Source organism: Oncorhynchus gorbuscha, linkage group LG16 (assembly GCF_021184085.1).
Source record: "Oncorhynchus gorbuscha isolate QuinsamMale2020 ecotype Even-year linkage group LG16, OgorEven_v1.0, whole genome shotgun sequence".
In the NCBI taxonomy this organism is placed as follows: domain Eukaryota; kingdom Metazoa; phylum Chordata; class Actinopteri; order Salmoniformes; family Salmonidae; genus Oncorhynchus; species Oncorhynchus gorbuscha.
The window spans coordinates 4,504,313-4,521,860 of NC_060188.1; the positions used below are offsets into that span (position 1 = coordinate 4,504,313).

General features: G+C 44.3%; 1 long non-coding RNA gene across 1 annotated transcript; it reads left to right on the top strand.

Annotated features, from left to right (window-relative positions):
* Nucleotides 1–4,661: 4,661 nt before the first annotated feature.
* On the top strand, nucleotides 4,662–5,130 carry LOC124000806. The gene is made up of 3 exons (XR_006832662.1): nucleotides 4,662–4,687; nucleotides 4,726–4,987; nucleotides 5,050–5,130. It is a non-coding gene; the product is annotated as an uncharacterized LOC124000806 (long non-coding RNA).
* The last annotated feature ends 12,418 nt before the right edge of the window (nucleotides 5,131–17,548 follow it).

A 17,548-nucleotide genomic window follows, 5' to 3' on the forward strand; every position in this document is an offset into this window, starting at 1 on the left:
GTTGGTTCTTGTTTAATTCCCAGTACTTGTATTTGTATTTCCCATGCATTTGGCTCCCTCTGCTGGTCACCTGCTGTTGTGGCGATTTCTTATTTTATCCCCCAGTCAACAGATTGCCTTAGAGCCCATGAATGTGGCCCTGGAACTGGACCGGCCACTGAGGGAGGGGTCTGTTCTTTTTTTCCTTTTGCCCCACCCCCCTCTCCAAGATCTTCCCTTGACTCTTTTCCTTCTTTTCCTCGTTGCCTAAATATTTTATTGCTAGAGCCTCTTCCCATCCTATATATATGCCATTTAGCAGACGCTTTTATCCAAAGCGACTTACAGTCATGTGTGCATACATTCTACGTATGGGTGGTCCCGGGGATCGAACCCACTACCCTGGCGTTACAAGCGCCATGCTCTACCAACTGAGCTACAGAAGGACCTGTGCCTGTACCATCCCATCCTGTGCCTGTACCATCCCATACTGTGCCTGTACCATCCCATCCTGTGCCTGTACCATCCCATCCTGTGCCTGTACCATCCCATCCTGTGCCTGTACCATCCCATCCTGTGCCTGTACCATCCCATACTGTGCCTGTACCATCCCATCCTGTGCCATCCCATCCTGTGCCTGTACCATCCCATCCTGCACCATCCCATCCTGTGCCTGTACCATCCCATCCTGTGCCTGTACCATCCCATCCTGTGCCTGTACCATCCTATCCTGTGCCTGTACCATCCCATCCTGTGCCTGTACCATCCCATCCTGTACCATCCCATACTGTGCCTGTACCATCCCATCCTGTGCCTGTACCATCCCATCCTGTGCCTGTACCATCCCATCCTGTGCCATCCCATCCTGTGCCTGTAAATCAAATCAAATCAAATTTATTTATATAGCCCTTCGTACATCAGCTGATATCTCAAAGTGCTGTACAGAAACCCAGCCTAAAACCCCAAACAGCAAACAATGCAGGTGTAAAAGCACAGTGGCTAGGAAAAACTCCCTAGAAAGGCCAAAACCTAGGAAGAAACCTAGAGAGGAACCGGGCTATGTGGGGTGGCCAGTCCTCTTCTGGCTGTGCCGGGTAGAGATTATAACAGAACATGACCAAGATGTTCAAATGTTCATAAATGACCAGCAAGGTCAAATAATAATAAGGCAGAACAGTTGAAACTGGAGCAGCAGCACAGTCAGGTGGACTGGGGACAGCAAGGAGCCATCATGTCAGGTAGTCCTGGGGCACGGTCCTAGGGCTCAGGTCCTCCGAGAGAGAGAAAGAAAGAGAGAATTAGAGAGAGTACCATCCCATCCTGTACCATCCCATCCTGTGCCTGTACCATCCCATCCTGTGCCTGTACCATCCCATACTGTGCCTGTACCATCCCATCCTGTGCCTGTACCATCCCATCCTGTGCCTGTACCATCCCATCCTGTGCCTGTACCATCCCATCCTGTGCCATCCCATCCTGTACCATCCCATCCTGTGCCTGTACCATCCCATCCTGTGCCTGTACCATCCCATCCTGTGCCATCCCATCCTGTACCATCCCATACTGTGCCTGTACCATCCCATCCTGTACCTGTACCATCCCATCCTGTACCATCCCATCCTGTGCCTGTACCATCCCATCCTGTGCCATCCCATCCTGTACCATCCCATCCTGTGCCTGTACCATCCCATCCCGTGCCTGTACCATCCCATCCTGTGCCTGTACCATCCCATCCCATCCTGTACCATCCCATCCTGTGCCTGTACCATCCCATCCTGTGCCATCCCATCCTGTACCATCCCATCCTGTGCCTGTACCATCCCATCCCGTGCCTGTACCATCCCATCCCGTGCCTGTACCATCCCATCCTGTGCCTGTACCATCCCATCCCGTGCCTGTACCATCCCATCCCGTGCCTGTACCATCCCATCCCGTGCCTGTACCATCCCATCCTGGTCCTGTACCATCCCATCCCGTGCCTGTACCATCCCATCCTGTGCCTGTACCATCCCATCCTGTGCCTGTACCATCCCATACTGTGCCTGTACCATCCCATACTGTGCCTGTACCATCCCATACTGTGCCTGTACCATCCCATACTGTGCCTGTACCATCCCATCCTGTGCCTGTACCATCCCATCCTGTGCCTGTACCATCCCATACTGTGCCTGTACCATCCCATCCTGTGCCATCCCATCCTGTGCCTGTACCATCCCATCCTGTACCATCCCATCCTGTGCCTGTACCATCCCATCCTGTGCCTGTACCATCCCATCCTGTGCCTGTACCATCCTATCCTGTGCCTGTACCACCCCATCCTGTGCCTGTACCATCCCATCCTGTACCATCCCATCCTGTGCCATCCCATACTGTGCCTGTACCATCCCATCCTGTGCCTGTACCATCCCATCCTGTGCCTGTACCATCCCATCCTGTGCCATCCCATCCTGTGCCTGTAAATCAAATCAAATCAAATTTATTTATATAGCCCTTCGTACATCAGCTGATATCTCAAAGTGCTGTACAGAAACCCAGCCTAAAACCCCAAACAGCAAACAATGCAGGTGTAAAAGCACGGTGGCTAGGAAAAACTCCCTAGAAAGGCCAAAACCTAGGAAGAAACCTAGAGAGGAACCGGGCTATGTGGGGTGGCCAGTCCTCTTCTGGCTGTGCCGGGTAGAGATTATAACAGAACATGACCAAGATGTTCAAATGTTCATAAATGACCAGCAAGGTCAAATAATAATAAGGCAGAACAGTTGAAACTGGAGCAGCAGCATGGCCAGGTGGACTGGGGACAGCAAGGAGCCATCATGTCAGGTAGTCCTGGGGCACGGTCCTAGGGCTCAGGTCCTCCGAGAGAGAGAAAGAAAGAGAGAATTAGAGAACGCACACTTAGATTCACACAGGACACCGAATAGGACAGGAGAAGTACTCCAGATATAACAAACTGACCCTAGTCCCCCGACACAAACTACTGCAGCATAAATACTGGAGGCTGATACCATCACTAGTCTATTTATCCATTAGGCCTAATACATGTATCCTATACTGACTAGTCTAATACATGTATCCTATACTGACTAGTCTAATACATGTATCCTATACTGACTAGTCTAATACATGTATCCTATACTGACTAGTCTAATACATGTATCCTATACTGACTAGTCTATTACATGTATCCTATACTGACTAGTCTATTACATGTATCCTATACTGACTAGTCTAATACATGTATCCTATACTGACTAGTCTAATACATGTATCCTATACTGACTAGTCTAATACATGTATCCTATACTGACTAGTCTATTACATGTATCCTATACTGACTAGTCTATTTACCCATTAGGTCTAATAAATGCACAACACCACTAAGTTTAATAGTGTTTTTATTAGTTTACAAAGCACTACAGCCACTCTGTGATGACAAGCTCTCGTCTAGATTAAACCTCATAGGAAGACTGTTATTATGTGGAGGTTTCATTCAGGTCTCTCTGTTTAACTAAACTCTCTGTTTGTCTTCAGCAGGGGAGAGACCAGACACAGACTCTCACTGTGACAGCTTGAATAGTGCTTCAGGGGAACCAGACCCAGAGATGTCCAAACCAGAAAGACGACGACACTGCTCTCAGTATGGAAAGAGTTTTAGCTTGTTTGGGAACCTGAAACGACATGAGAGGACACACACAAAGGAGCGACCTTACCAATGCATTCAGTGTGGAAAGAATTTTAATTCATCAGAATATATGAAAAAACATGAAAAAATACACTCTAAGCCTTACCACTGCTCCCAGTGTGAAAGAAGTTTTACCCAACGGGGGGACCTGAAATCACATGAGAGGACACACACAGGAGAGAAGCCTTACCACTGCTCACAGTGTGAAAGGAATTTTTCTCATCGGGGTCCTTGAAAAGACATGAGGGGACACACTCTGTGGAAAAACCTTTCCACTGTTCTCATTGTGAAAAGAGTTTTAAGAATTTATGGAACCTGAAAGAACATGAGCAAAGACACACAATGGAGAAGCCTTTCCAATGCTCCCACTGTGGAATTAAATTTACATGGTTTCAACAACTTAAAGAGCATGAAAGAATCCACATTGTAGAGAAAAGTTATCCGTGCCTCCGGTGTGGAAAGATATTTATGCAGTTAGGGCACCTGAAAGTCCATGAGGTAACACACACAGGGGAGAAGCCATACCAATGCTCCGAGTGTGGAAAGAGATATAGCACCTCACATGGACTTAAAAATCATCAGAAAACACACATTGTGCTCCCACAATTGTCTCATATTTTTGACTGAGAATGTGTTTTTTTTTTGCTATACATGAAATCTAATTCTAGAAATTGGACTCAAAAATACATTTGTATGATTTATTTTTTGTTTTAAAATATAAATTGAATATGGAGTGAGTAAGTGCATGGCTTTCCCAGATTTCTATGACGTATAATTAATTACAATATGAGTGAAATCATTTTCCAAATAATGGTAATTAAGTATATTAAAAAAGGTAGCTTTTCTGTGTTGGAACGGTGTGCGTATCCCAACTACAGAATGTTGTGGGCGTATACAAGTCATTAACGGGATACTTTGTGATTTTGGCAACGAGGCCCTTTATCTACCTCACCAGAGTCCGATGAACTTGTGGATATTATTTTTAGGTGTCTGTGTCCAGTTTGGGGAAGTTTGAGGAAGTTTGAGGTTTGTGAGTCAGTGCTAACTAGATGAAATAGAGGTAGGTGTGTGAGTCAGTGCTAACTAGATGAAATAGAGGTAGGTGTGTGAGTCAGTGCTAACTAGATGAAATAGAGGTAGGTGTGTGAGTCAGTGCTAACCAGATGAAATAGAGGTAGGTGTGTGAGTCAGTGCTAACTAGATGAAATAGAGGAAGGTTTGTGAGTCAGTGCTAACTAGATGAAATAGAGGTAGGTTTGTGAGTCAGTGCTAACTAGATGAAATAGAGGTAGGTGTGTGAGTCAGTGCTAACTAGATGAAATAGAGGTAGGTGTGTGAGTCAGTGCTAACTAGTTGAATAGAGTCAGTGCTAACTAGATGAAATAGAGGTAGGTGTGTGAGTCAGTGCTAACTAGATGAAATAGAGGTAAGTGTGTGAGTCAGTGCTAACTAGATGAAATAGAGGTAGGTGTGTGAGTCAGTGCTAACAGATGAAATAGAGGTAGGTGTGTGAGTCAGTGCTAACTAGATGAAATAGAGGGTTTGTGAGTCAGTGCTAACTAGATGAAATAGAGGTAGGTGTATGAGTCAGTGCTAACTAGATGAAATAGAGGTAGGTTGTGAGTCAGTGCTAATGGAATAGAGGTAGGTACTGTTCTAGATGAAATAGAGGTAGGTGTGTGAGTCAGTGCTAACTAGATGAAATAGATGAATCCACCCATTTGAAGGGGTGATCTTACATACACTATATATACAAAATGATGTTGCATATCTTAACCCATATTTCCACTATTGATGAATAATATAATGATGTAGGCACTTAAACAGTTGTTCCATCCCCTGAGCCCAACGTGCCTCGTTCAATAAATACATAAATAAAGGAGAAGACTTAATGAGCGGATGTGTTTTTTGTTATTTAACAAAAGTCAGTTAAGAACAATGACGACCTACACCGGCCAAACCCGGACGACGCTGCGCCAATTGTGCGCCTCCCAATCACAGGCTGGTTGTGATACAGCCTGGAATCGAACCAGGTACTGTAGAGATGCAGTGTCTCAGACCACTGTGATACAGCCTGGACTAGAACCAGGTACTGTAGAGATGCAGTGTCTCAGACCACTGTGATACAGCCTGGACTAGAACCAGGTACTGTAGAGATGCAGTGTCTCAGACCACTGTGATACAGCCTGGACTAGAACCAGGTACTGTAGAGATGCAGTGTCTCAGACCACTGTGATACAGCCTGGACTAGAACCAGGTACTGTAGAGATGCAGTGTCTCAGACCACTGTGATACAGCCTGGACTAGAACCAGGTACTGTAGAGATGCAGTGTCTCAGACCACTGTGATACAGCCTGGACTAGAACCAGGTACTGTAGAGATGCAGTGTCTCAGACCACTGTGATACAGCCTGGACTAGAACCAGGTACTGTAGAGATGCAGTGTCTCAGACCACTGTGATACAGCCTGGACTAGAACCAGGTACTGTAGAGATGCAGTGTCTCAGACCACTGTGATACAGCCTGGACTAGAACCAGGTACTGTAGAGATGCAGTGTCTCAGACCACTGTGATACAGCCTGGACTAGAACCAGGTACTGTAGAGATGCAGTGTCTCAGACCACTGTGATACAGCCTGGACTAGAACCAGGTACTGTAGAGATGCAGTGTCTCAGACCACTGTGATACAGCCTGGACTAGAACCAGGTACTGTAGAGATGCAGTGTCTCAGACCACTGTGATACAGCCTGGACTAGAACCAGGTACTGTAGAGATGCAGTGTCTCAGACCACTGTGATACAGCCTGGACTAGAACCAGGTACTGTAGAGATGCAGTATCTCAGACCACTGTGATACAGCCTGGACTAGAACCAGGTACTGTAGAGATGCAGTGTCTCAGACCACTGTGATACAGCCTTCTCTATCTAGAAGGGAGACCTTCACTGGTGCCCTGTCTTCTCTATCTAGAAGGAGGCCTTCACTATCTGGAAGGGGACATAATGGTGAGAAGTGGCCTGTATGAATGTTGATGAGAGGGCTGAGTATGAGAGAGTGGCTGTATGAATGTTGATGAGAGGGCTGAGTATGAGAAGTACATAATGTTGATGAGAGGGCTGAGGAGAAAGTGGCTGTATGAATGTTGATGAGAGGGCTGAGTATGAGAGAGTAGAGAATGTTGATGAAGGGCCAGCTATGAGAGAGTGGCTGTATGAATGTTGATGAGAGGGCTGAGTATGAGAGAGTGGCTGTATGAATGTTGATGAGAGGGCTGAGTATGAGAGAGTGGCTGTATGAATGTTGATGTGTTTATCCTTCTATCTGATATATGACTGAGTTCTGTGATGTTAACTAAGGTGATGAGGTTTAGAAAACTTTCTTACATGTGAAAACAGAAAGGTTCATTGTGTTAAATTGACTGCAGTAAAGGTATGTGGTCAGTTGGCATATTGATAAGTGAAAGGTTCTATTATGTTTCATCAAGGTATCTTTATTCATGTAGTTTACGGAGGTAGCCTAATGGTTAGAGCTTTGGGTCAGTAACCGAAAGGTTGCTAGATCGAATCCCCGAGCTGATAAGGTTAAAGTCTGTTGTTATGCCCCTGAAAGAGGCAGTTAACCCACTTTTCATAGGCCATCATTGTAAATAGGAATGTGTTCTTAACTGACTTGCCTAGTTAAATAACGGTTAAATAAAAATAAAAATAATCTCCATGTAGAATTAGTACCACAACATGTACAGTAGATATCGAAGTGGAGGCCTGTTCAAAGTTCTGGAAAATATGGATTCTGTGATCTTGATATTGTGGTATCAGATCATGTCAGTTTATTTTCTGAAAAATCAATGTTACAAAATACAGAATCTGGATCATTCTGATTCAGATTAAACGCTTCAAAAATATCTGGGCCCTCCCAGGACCTGGGAGACCATGAGGGAAGACGTCTTCTTCATCTTCTGGTTGCTGGAAAAGATTCCCCAAAAAACTTGTCAATTAAATGTTAACTACAAAGTAATCTATGCCTCCCTGGCAGAATGATATCATGATTATTTGCATGAATCCAGTTGTGATTTGTTCAGCACATCACGTGTGCTACAGAGACACCACTTACCAAGCAAGGCTCTTGCTGGTGCTACAGAGACACCACTTACCAAGCAAGGCTCTTGCTGGTGCTACAGAGACACCACTTACCAAGCAAGGCTCTTGCTGGTGCTTCAGAGACACCACTTACCAAGCAAGGCTCTTGCTGGTGCTACAGAGACACCACTTACCAAGCAAGGCTCTTGCTGGTGCTACAGAGACACCACTTACCAAGCAAGGCTCTTGCTGGTGCTACAGAGACACCACTTACCAAGCAAGGCTCTTGCTGGTGCTACAGAGACACCACTTACCAAGCAAGGCTCTTGCTGGTGCCACTTGAATTTAACGGTATCTACACACAAAAATAACATTTCTTAGATTTTTCTCAGACTTCAAAAGTGGTCTCCTGATGTGGTTTAAGTATTGTTGTGAACTTAGAACATCCAATGTTGTTGTTAACCAGAAAATCAGGGACATGTCAGAAACCTGGAAAACGAAAAGGAGAAAATGGAATTAGGTTAAAAAATTGTGGTTAACCTCAACTATGCTAATTGATCAAAAAAATCTAAGTAAAATGTAATACAATGTAATACATAAAAAGGTTTAAACTTTATAAATTATATCATAAATAGGACTGGTGGAGATAAAAAAATACATGGAAATGTCTGCACTTCAACCAACTAATTGCAGCATTACCACAAAAATGGTGGAAAGGGGAAAAAGTAAGAAACTTGTCTGTCAGTCCTGCATTAAAGACCAACATTGGTTAAAGAAAATTATAAATGACGCAAGATTCAAAACTTGGAATTTTTCCATTTGAATTATTATACAAAATTCTTGCAACCAATACAATGTTCTATATATGGGGGATACAATGAACCTCTGCAGATTTAGCTGCGAAGAGGCAGAATCATTAGATCATTTGTTTTAGTTCTGTCCAAATGTAGCTTGTTTTTGGTCGCATGTCAAGGAATGGCAACATTTACCTGGAGCTAACTCTGCAGACAGCACTACTGGGGGATTTGAAAAGTCATAGTCAATTGATCAATAATATAATAATACTTTTAGCAAACATGTTTATTTTTAATTTACTATCCGCAGCAACTATGAGAATATAAAGGTCAAGAACTTTTGTGAAACATCACAGTTAATAATATATGGCAAATAGAAATCAAACTGGATGGTCTTCAGAGATAGATGGGAGAGGTTTAGGGTAACTGAAGGATAGGACTGGATGGTCTTCAGAGATAGATGGGAGAGGTTTAGGGTAACTGAAGGATAGGACTGGATGGTCTTCAGAGATAGATGGGAGAGGTTTAGGGTAACTGAAGGATAGGACTGGATGGTCTTCAGAGATAGATGGAGAGGGTTTAGGGTAGATGGGAGAGGTTTAGGGTAACTGAAGGATAGGACTGGATGGTCTTCAGAGATAGATGGGAGATTTAGGGTAACTGAAGGATAGGACTGGATGGTCTTCAGAGATAGATGGGAGAGGTTTAGGGTAACTGAAGGATAGGACTGGATGGTCTTCAGAGATAGATGGGAGAGGTTTAGGGTAACTGAAGGATAGGACTGGATGGTCTTCAGAGATAGATGGGAGAGGTTTAGGGTAACTGAAGGATAGGACTGGATGGTCTTCAGAGATAGATGGGAGAGGTTTAGGGTAACTGAAGGATAGGACTGGATGGTCTTCAGAGATAGATGGGAGAGGTTTAGGGTAACTGAAGGATAGGACTGGATGGTCTTCAGAGATAGATGGGAGAGGTTTAGGGTAACTGAAGGATAGGACTGGATGGTCTTCAGAGATAGATGGGAGAGGTTTAGGGTAACTGAAGGATAGGACTGGATGGTCTTCAGAGATAGATGGGAGAGGTTTAGGGTAACTGAAGGATAGGACTGGATGGTCTTCAGAGATAGATGGGAGAGGTTTAGGGTAACTGAAGGATAGGACTGGATGGTCTTCAGAGATAGATGGGAGAGGTTTAGGGTAACTGAAGGATAGGACTGGATGGTCTTCAGAGATAGATGGGAGAGGTTTAGAAGGATAACTGGATGGTCTTCAGAGATAGATGGGAGAGGTTTAGGTAACTGAAGGATAGGACTGGATGGTCTTCAGAGATAGATGGGAGAGGTTTAGGGTAACTGAAGGATAGGACTGGATGGTCTTCAGAGATAGATGGGAGAGGTTTAGGTAACTGAAGGATAGGACTGGATGGTCTTCAGAGATAGATGGGAGAGGTTTAGGTAACTGAAGGATAGGACTGGATGGTCTTCAGAGATAGATGGGAGAGGTTTAGGGTAACTGAAGGATAGGACTGGATGGTCTTCAGAGATAGATGGGAGAGGTTTAGGGTAACTGAAGGATAGGACTGGATGGTCTTCAGAGATAGATGGGAGAGGTTTAGGGTAACTGAAGGATAGGACTGGATGGTCTTCAGAGATAGATGGGAGAGGTTTAGGGTAACTGAAGGATAGGACTGGATGGTCTTCAGAGATAGATGGGAGAGGTTTAGGGTAACTGAAGGATAGGACTGGATGGTCTTCAGAGATAGATGGGAGAGGTTTAGGGTAACTGAAGGATAGGACTGGATGGTCTTCAGAGATAGATGGGAGAGGTTTAGGGTAACTGAAGGATAGGACTGGATGGTCTTCAGAGATAGATGGGAGAGGTTTAGGGTAACTGAAGGATAGGACTGGATGGTCTTCAAAGATAGATGGGAGAGGTTTAGGGATAACTGAAGGATAGGGACTGGATGGTCTCTCAGAGATAGATGGGAGAGGTTTAGGGTAACTGAAGGATAGGACTGGATGGTCTTCAGAGATAGATGGGAGAGGTTTAGGGTAACTGAAGGAAGGACTGGATGGTCTTCAGAGATAGATGGGAGAGGTTTAGGGTAACTGAAGGATAGGACTGGATGGTCTTCAGAGATAGATGGGAGAGGTTTAGGGTAACTGAAGGATAGGACTGGATGGTCTTCAAGATAGATGGGAGAGGTTTAGGGTAACTGAAGGATAGGACTGGATGGTCTTCAAAGATAGAAGAGGTTTAGGGTAACTGAAGGATAGGACTGGATGGTCTTCAGAGATAGATGGGAGAGGTTTAGGGTAACTGAAGGATAGGACTGGATGGTCTTCAGTTGATAGATGGGAGAGGTTTAGGGTAACTGAAGGATAGGACTGGATGGTCTTCAGAGATAGATGGGAGAGGTTTAGGGTAACTGGACTGGAGTCTTCAGAGATAGATGGGAGAGGTTTAGGGTGGTGCTTCAGAGATAGATGGGAGAGGTTTACCTGAAGGATAGGACTGGATGGTCTTCAGGATAGATGGGAGAGGTTTAGGGTAACTGAAGGATAGGACTGGATGGTCTTCAGAGATAGATGGGAGAGGTTTAGGGTAACTGAAGGATAGGACTGGATGGTCTTCAGAGATAGATGGGAGAGGTTTAGGGTAACTGAAGGATAGGACTGGATGGTCTTCAGAGATAGATGGGAGAGGTTTAGGGTAACTGAGAGGATAGGACTGGATGGTCTTCAGAGATAGATGGCTTAGGGTAACTGAAGGATAGGACTGGATGGTCTTCAGAGATAGATGGGAGAGGTTTAGGGTAACTGAAGGATAGGACTGGATGGTCTTCTAGATGGGAGAGAGGTTTAGGGTAACTGAAGGATAGGACTGGATGGTCTTCAGAGATAGATGGGAGAGGTTTAGGGTAACTGAAGGATAGGACTGGATGGTCTTCAGAGATAGATGGGAGAGGTTTAGGGTAACTGAAGGATAGGACTGGATGGTCTTCAGAGATAGATGGGAGAGGTTTAGGGTAACTGAAGGATAGGATGGTCTGGATGATGTCTTCAGAGATAGGAGAGGTTTAGGGTAACTGAAGGATAGGACTGGATGGTCTTCAGAGATAGATGGGAGAGGTTTAGGGTAACTGAAGGATAGGACTGGATGGTCTTCAGAGATAGATGGGAGAGGTTTAGGGTAACTGAAGGATAGGACTGGATGGTCTTCAGAGATAGATGGGAGAGGTTTAGGGTAACTGAAGGATAGGACTGGATGGTCTTCAGAGATAGATGGGAGAGGTTTAGGGTAACTGAAGGATAGGACTGGATGGTCTTCAGAGATAGATGGGAGAGTTTAGGGTAACTGAAGGATAGGACTGGATGGTCTTCAGAGATAGATGGGAGAAGTTTAGGGTAACTGAGGGATAGGACTGGATGGTCTTCAGAGATAGATGGGAGAGGTTTAGGGTAACTGAAGGATAGGACTGGATGGTCTTCAGAGATAGATGGGAGAGGTTTAGGGTAACTGAAGGATAGGACTGGATGGTCTTCAGAGATAGATGGGAGAGGTTTAGGGTAACTGAAGGATAGGACTGGATGTTCTTCAGAGATAGATGGGAGAGGTTTAGGGTAACTGAAGGATAGGACTGGATGGTCTTCAGAGATAGATGGGAGAGGTTTAGGGTAACTGAAGGATAGGACTGGATGGTCTTCAAGATAGATGGGAGAGTTTGGAAAACTGAAGGATAGGACTGGATGGTCTTCAGAGATAGATGGGATTAGGTTTAGGGTAACTGAAGGATAACTGGATGGTTAAGATAGATGGGAGAGGTTTAGGGTAACTGAAGGATAGGACTGGATGGTCTTCAGAGATAGATGGGAGAAGTTTAGGGTAACTGAAGGATAGGACTGGATGGTCTTCAGAGATAGATGGGAGAGGTTTAGGGTAACTGAAGGATAGGACTGGATGGTCTTCAGAGATAGATGGGAGAGGTTTAGGGTAACTGAAGGATAGGACTGGATGGTCTTCAGAGATAGATGGGAGAGGTTTAGGGTAACTGAAGGATAGGACTGGATGGTCTTCAGAGATAGATGGGAGAGGTTTAGGGTAACTGAAGGATAGGACTGGATGGTCTTCAGAGATAGATGGGAGAAGTTTAGGGTAACTGAAGGATAGGACTGGATGGTCTTCAGAGATAGATGGGAGAGGTTTAGGGTAACTGAAGGATAGGACTGGATGGTCTTCAGAGATAGATGGGAGAGGTTTAGGGTAACTGAAGGATAGGACTGGATGGTCTTCAGAGATAGATGGGAGAGGTTTAGGGTAACTGAAGGATAGGACTGGATGTTCTTCAGAGATAGATGGGAGAGGTTTAGGGTAACTGAAGGATAGGACTGGATGGTCTTCAGAGATAGATGGGAGAGGTTTAGGGTAACTGAAGGATAGGACTGGATGGTCTTCAGAGATAGATGGGAGAGGTTTAGGGTAACTGAAGGATAGGACTGGATGGTCTTCAGAGATAGATGGGAGAGGTTTAGGGTAACTGAAGGATAGGACTGGATGGTCTTCAGAGATAGATGGGAGAGGTTTAGGGTAACTGAAGGATAGGACTGGATGGTCTTCAGAGATAGATGGGAGAGGTTTAGGGTAACTGAAGGATAGGACTGGATGGTCTTCAGAGATAGATGGGAGAGGTTTAGGGTAACTGGATGGTCTTCAAAGATAGATGGGAGAAGTTTAGGATAACTGAAGGATAGGACTGGATGGTCTTCAGAGCTGGATGGGAGAGGTTTAGGGTAGCTGAAGGATAGGACTGGATGGTCTTCAGAGATAGATGGGAGAGGTTTAGGGTAGCTGAAGGATAGGACTGGATGGTCTTCAGAGATAGATGGGAGAGGTTTAGGGTAACTGAAGGATAGGACTGGATGGTCTTCAGAGATAGATGGGAGAGGTTTAGGGTAACTGAAGGATAGGACTGGATGGTCTTCAGAGATAGATGGGAGAGGTTTAGGGTAACTGAAGGATAGGACTGGATGGTCTTCAGAGATAGATGGGAGAGGTTTAGGGTAACTGAAGGATAGGACTGGATGGTCTTCAGAGATAGATGGGAGAGGTTTAGGGTAACTGAAGGATAGGACTGGATGGTCTTCAGAGATAGATGGGAGAGGTTTAGGGTAACTGAACGATAAATATAACTATTGTATAATACACTGTGTCTGTAAAATGTACATAGTATGTATAAGCTGGACTTAGAAGCCAAATAGTTGTTGTGCATTAGTTTCCTCCAATCAGGGAAGGGGTGGTAGGGTTCCTGGAAAACAAAGGAAACAGTGCCTTTGGAAAGTATTACAAATGTATATGTATTTTTAAACAGAAATAACTGATTTACATAAGTATTCAGACCCTTTGCTATGAGAATTTAAATTGAGCTCAGGTGCATCTTGTTTCCATTGATCATCCTTGAGATGTTTCTACAACTTGATTGGAGTCCACCTGTGGTAAATTAAATTGATTGGACATGATTTGAGAACTTCTTCAACAGCGACAAAAGGTTTCTGATTGAAACACGCGGTGCTTTGCGAGCAAACCTAAAACCAAAACATTGAAGCTCTTTAGACCAATCTTGTGTATTTTACTCTTAGGTAAACATAATTATGTTCAAAACGCTATCTATTGGTTCATTTAAACGTAATTTGCTTGTTAAATTAGCAAATGTGTTACATTGATACTGTGTAACAGTATGTATAAATCTAATCTGTCCCCTCGCCCATACCCGGGCGCGAACCAGAGACCCTCTGCACGCATCAACATCAGTCACCAACGAAACATCGTTACCCATCGCTCCACAAAACCACTACTTCGATGTGTCAGAGCAAGTGACGTCACCAATTGAAACGCTACTTAGCGCTAAATAATATTTTTAAAATAAATTGGATTCTGAAGTATATTAAGAACCAGAACAGTATTTGGAATGTCTTGCCCTTAGTATTATTTGACTCTGTTAGTGGTTTAGAATTTTTGCTTTGATGTAATTTTAATGTTGATAAAATTCCGAGTAAAATTGGCTAAATTCCATAAACAGGCGATTTTAGCTTGGATGTTAGCGTATAAACACAGTTTCCCTCACAGATACCTTCTATGGAACAACAAAGATATACGATTTAAAAATAAGTCTATTTTTTTCGTAACTGGTTTGAGAATAACTGGCTACTGATCAACCTAACACAAATATTAGCATCTTAGCTCTTATTGAAGGACTTTGACTGTGGTACATCACCTCCCCAGTCAACCTATTGTGTATTGACATTCATATTGAACAGCCTTACCTATAGAGTAGCACCACCACCCATCAACCCATTCTCTTCTTGATGTCAAAGCTGCAGTGTATTGCTGCTATAGGAGTTTATGATTAATAATCCTATTTACAAGACACACTAAGATGTCACCATACTATTAATTTAAAGCCCCTCTGTCAGATATAAATCATCAGAGTGGGAAACCAACTGACATGGAAACAATGGAGCAAATGTATCTGTATCACTAACAGAGGGTGTATTATGACATCAGATAGAACTACTCAGACATTCCAACAGGCTCATCCACATCATGAAGGTGGATATTGATCCAACCATTTCAAAAGTAATGCTATGCGGAAACAGGATATGCCTGTACACTTTTATAAATGCCGACAGACGATTTGTTAACAATTTGTAACTTTATTCAACCAGTGGGAGGCTTGTAAATGCCACCCCTCTCCCCTTCTGATGACCAGGTGGCGAATCGCATCTCTGCATGTCTGGCAGACATATCAGTGTGGATGACGGATCACCACCTCAAGCTGAACTCGGCAAGACGGAGCTGCTCTTCCTCCCGGGGAAGGACTGCCCGTTCCATGATCTCGCCATCACGGTTGACAACTCCATTGTGTCCTCCTCCCAGAGCGCTAAGAACCTTGGCGTGATCCTGGACAACACCCTGTCGTTCTCAACTAACATCAAGGCGGTGGCCCGTTCCTGTAGGTTCATGCTCTACAACATCCGCAGAGTACGACCCTGCCTCACACAGGAAGCGGCGCAGGTCCTAATCCAGGCACTTGTCATCTCCCGTCTGGATTACTGCAACTCGCTGTTGGCTGGGCTCCCTGCCTGTGCCATTAAACCCCTTCAACTCATCCAGAATGCCGCAGCCCGTCTGGTGTTCAACCTTCCCAAGTTCTCTCACGTCACCCCGCTCCTCCGCTCTCTCCACTGGCTTCCAGTTGAAGCTCACATCCGCTACAAGACCATGGTGCTTGCCTACGGAGCTGTGAGTGGAACGGCACCTCAGTACCTCCAGGCTCTGATCAGGCCCTACACCCAATCAAGGGCACTGCGTTCATCCACCTCTGGCCTGCTCGCCTCCCTACCACTGAGGAAGTACAGTTCCCGCTCAGCCCAGTCAAAACTGTTCGCTGCTCTGGCCCCCAATGTTGGAACAAACTCCCTCACGACGCCAGGACAGCTTGAGTCAATCACCACCTTCCGGAGACACCTGAAACCCCACCTCTTTAAGGAATACCTAGGATAGGATAAAGTAATCCTTCTCACCCCCCTCAAAAGATTTAGATGCACTATTGTAAAGTGGCTGTTCAACTGGGTGTCATAAGGTGAATGCACCAATTTGTAAGTCACTCTGGATAAGAGCGCCTGCTAAATGACTTAAATGTAAATGTAACTCTTCATTTAGACAATAATACACAGCAATTGTGGGAGAGTTGTGGTGGATATTATAAAATAAGGATCTGCTGGAGTCCAAGTCAAACCAAGATTCTTTATTTCTGAGCTCAGAGAGAATAACAGAGTTACACAGCGCAGTGCAGACAGTCTGAATTCCCGAAGCATTGAGTGATTAGCAAATTTCTTTATAGTTTCCTGTTCCTGGGCGGGACTTTATTCATACAAGGACACAGGTGCAAATTGGTTTGCAACACAGGATGATACTCCCAAGAACAGGAGATTATAATAGGACAGTTTCACAAGGTTAGTCACATACTCAGTTATGTGGACACACAAACAATTAACATTTTCCATTACAGAGTCTGAACATTTTCATTTCATTAAATCATCAGTGGGCCAACAATGCAAATGTCAACAATGGAACTAATGCATCACATCCAAATATCACTTGATTATCTGTAGTGCTGGAGGAATGACACACCCAGATAAACACACACAAAGAGTTTAAAAAAAGGACAGTTTAAAAGAAGGAACCTGATCTTCTTTATATTCAAACTGACATACTCCATATTCAATTCATGTTTTCTAATAAAAACAAACAAATATATGTTTGAGTATACCCATGTCGTTTCACCATTTAATAACATATGGTAAAGACAGGTAAACACATTGTCAGTCAACAATATAAGACAACGGGAGCAGTGTGTATGTTCTCTGATGAATTTTAAGTCAATGTGATGTGAAATATCAACATACACGCTAAGAGAAGTAATTCTCTCCCTGTGTGGATTCTCTAATGACGTTTAAATCACTGTTATGAGTAATATGTTTTCCCACAGTCTGAGATTTTCTAAGCCTTCTCCTCTGTGTGCAGTCTAATGTGTTCTTTCAGGCTCCTAAATGGGCAAAAGCTTTGCACCCTGGGAGGAGTGGTATGGCTTCTGCCCTGTGTGTATTCTCTCATGTCGTTTCAGGTTTCCTCTCTGGTTGAAACACTTTCCACATTGGGAGCAGTGGTAAGGCTTCTCTCCTGTGTGTATTCTCTCATGTTGTTTCAGCTCCCCCGAACGGCCGAAACACTTTCCACATTGGGAGCAGTGGTAAGGCTTCTCTCCGGTGTGTATTCTCTCATGCCATTTCAACGTCCCTGGATGGTTGAAACACATTCCACACTGGGAGCAGTGGTAAGGCTTTTCCCCTGTGTGTATTCTCTCATGCTGTTTCAGCTCCTCTGAACGGCTGAAACACTTTCCCACATTGGGAGCAGTAGTAAGGCTTCTCTCCTGTGTGTATTCTCTCATGCTGTTTCAGCT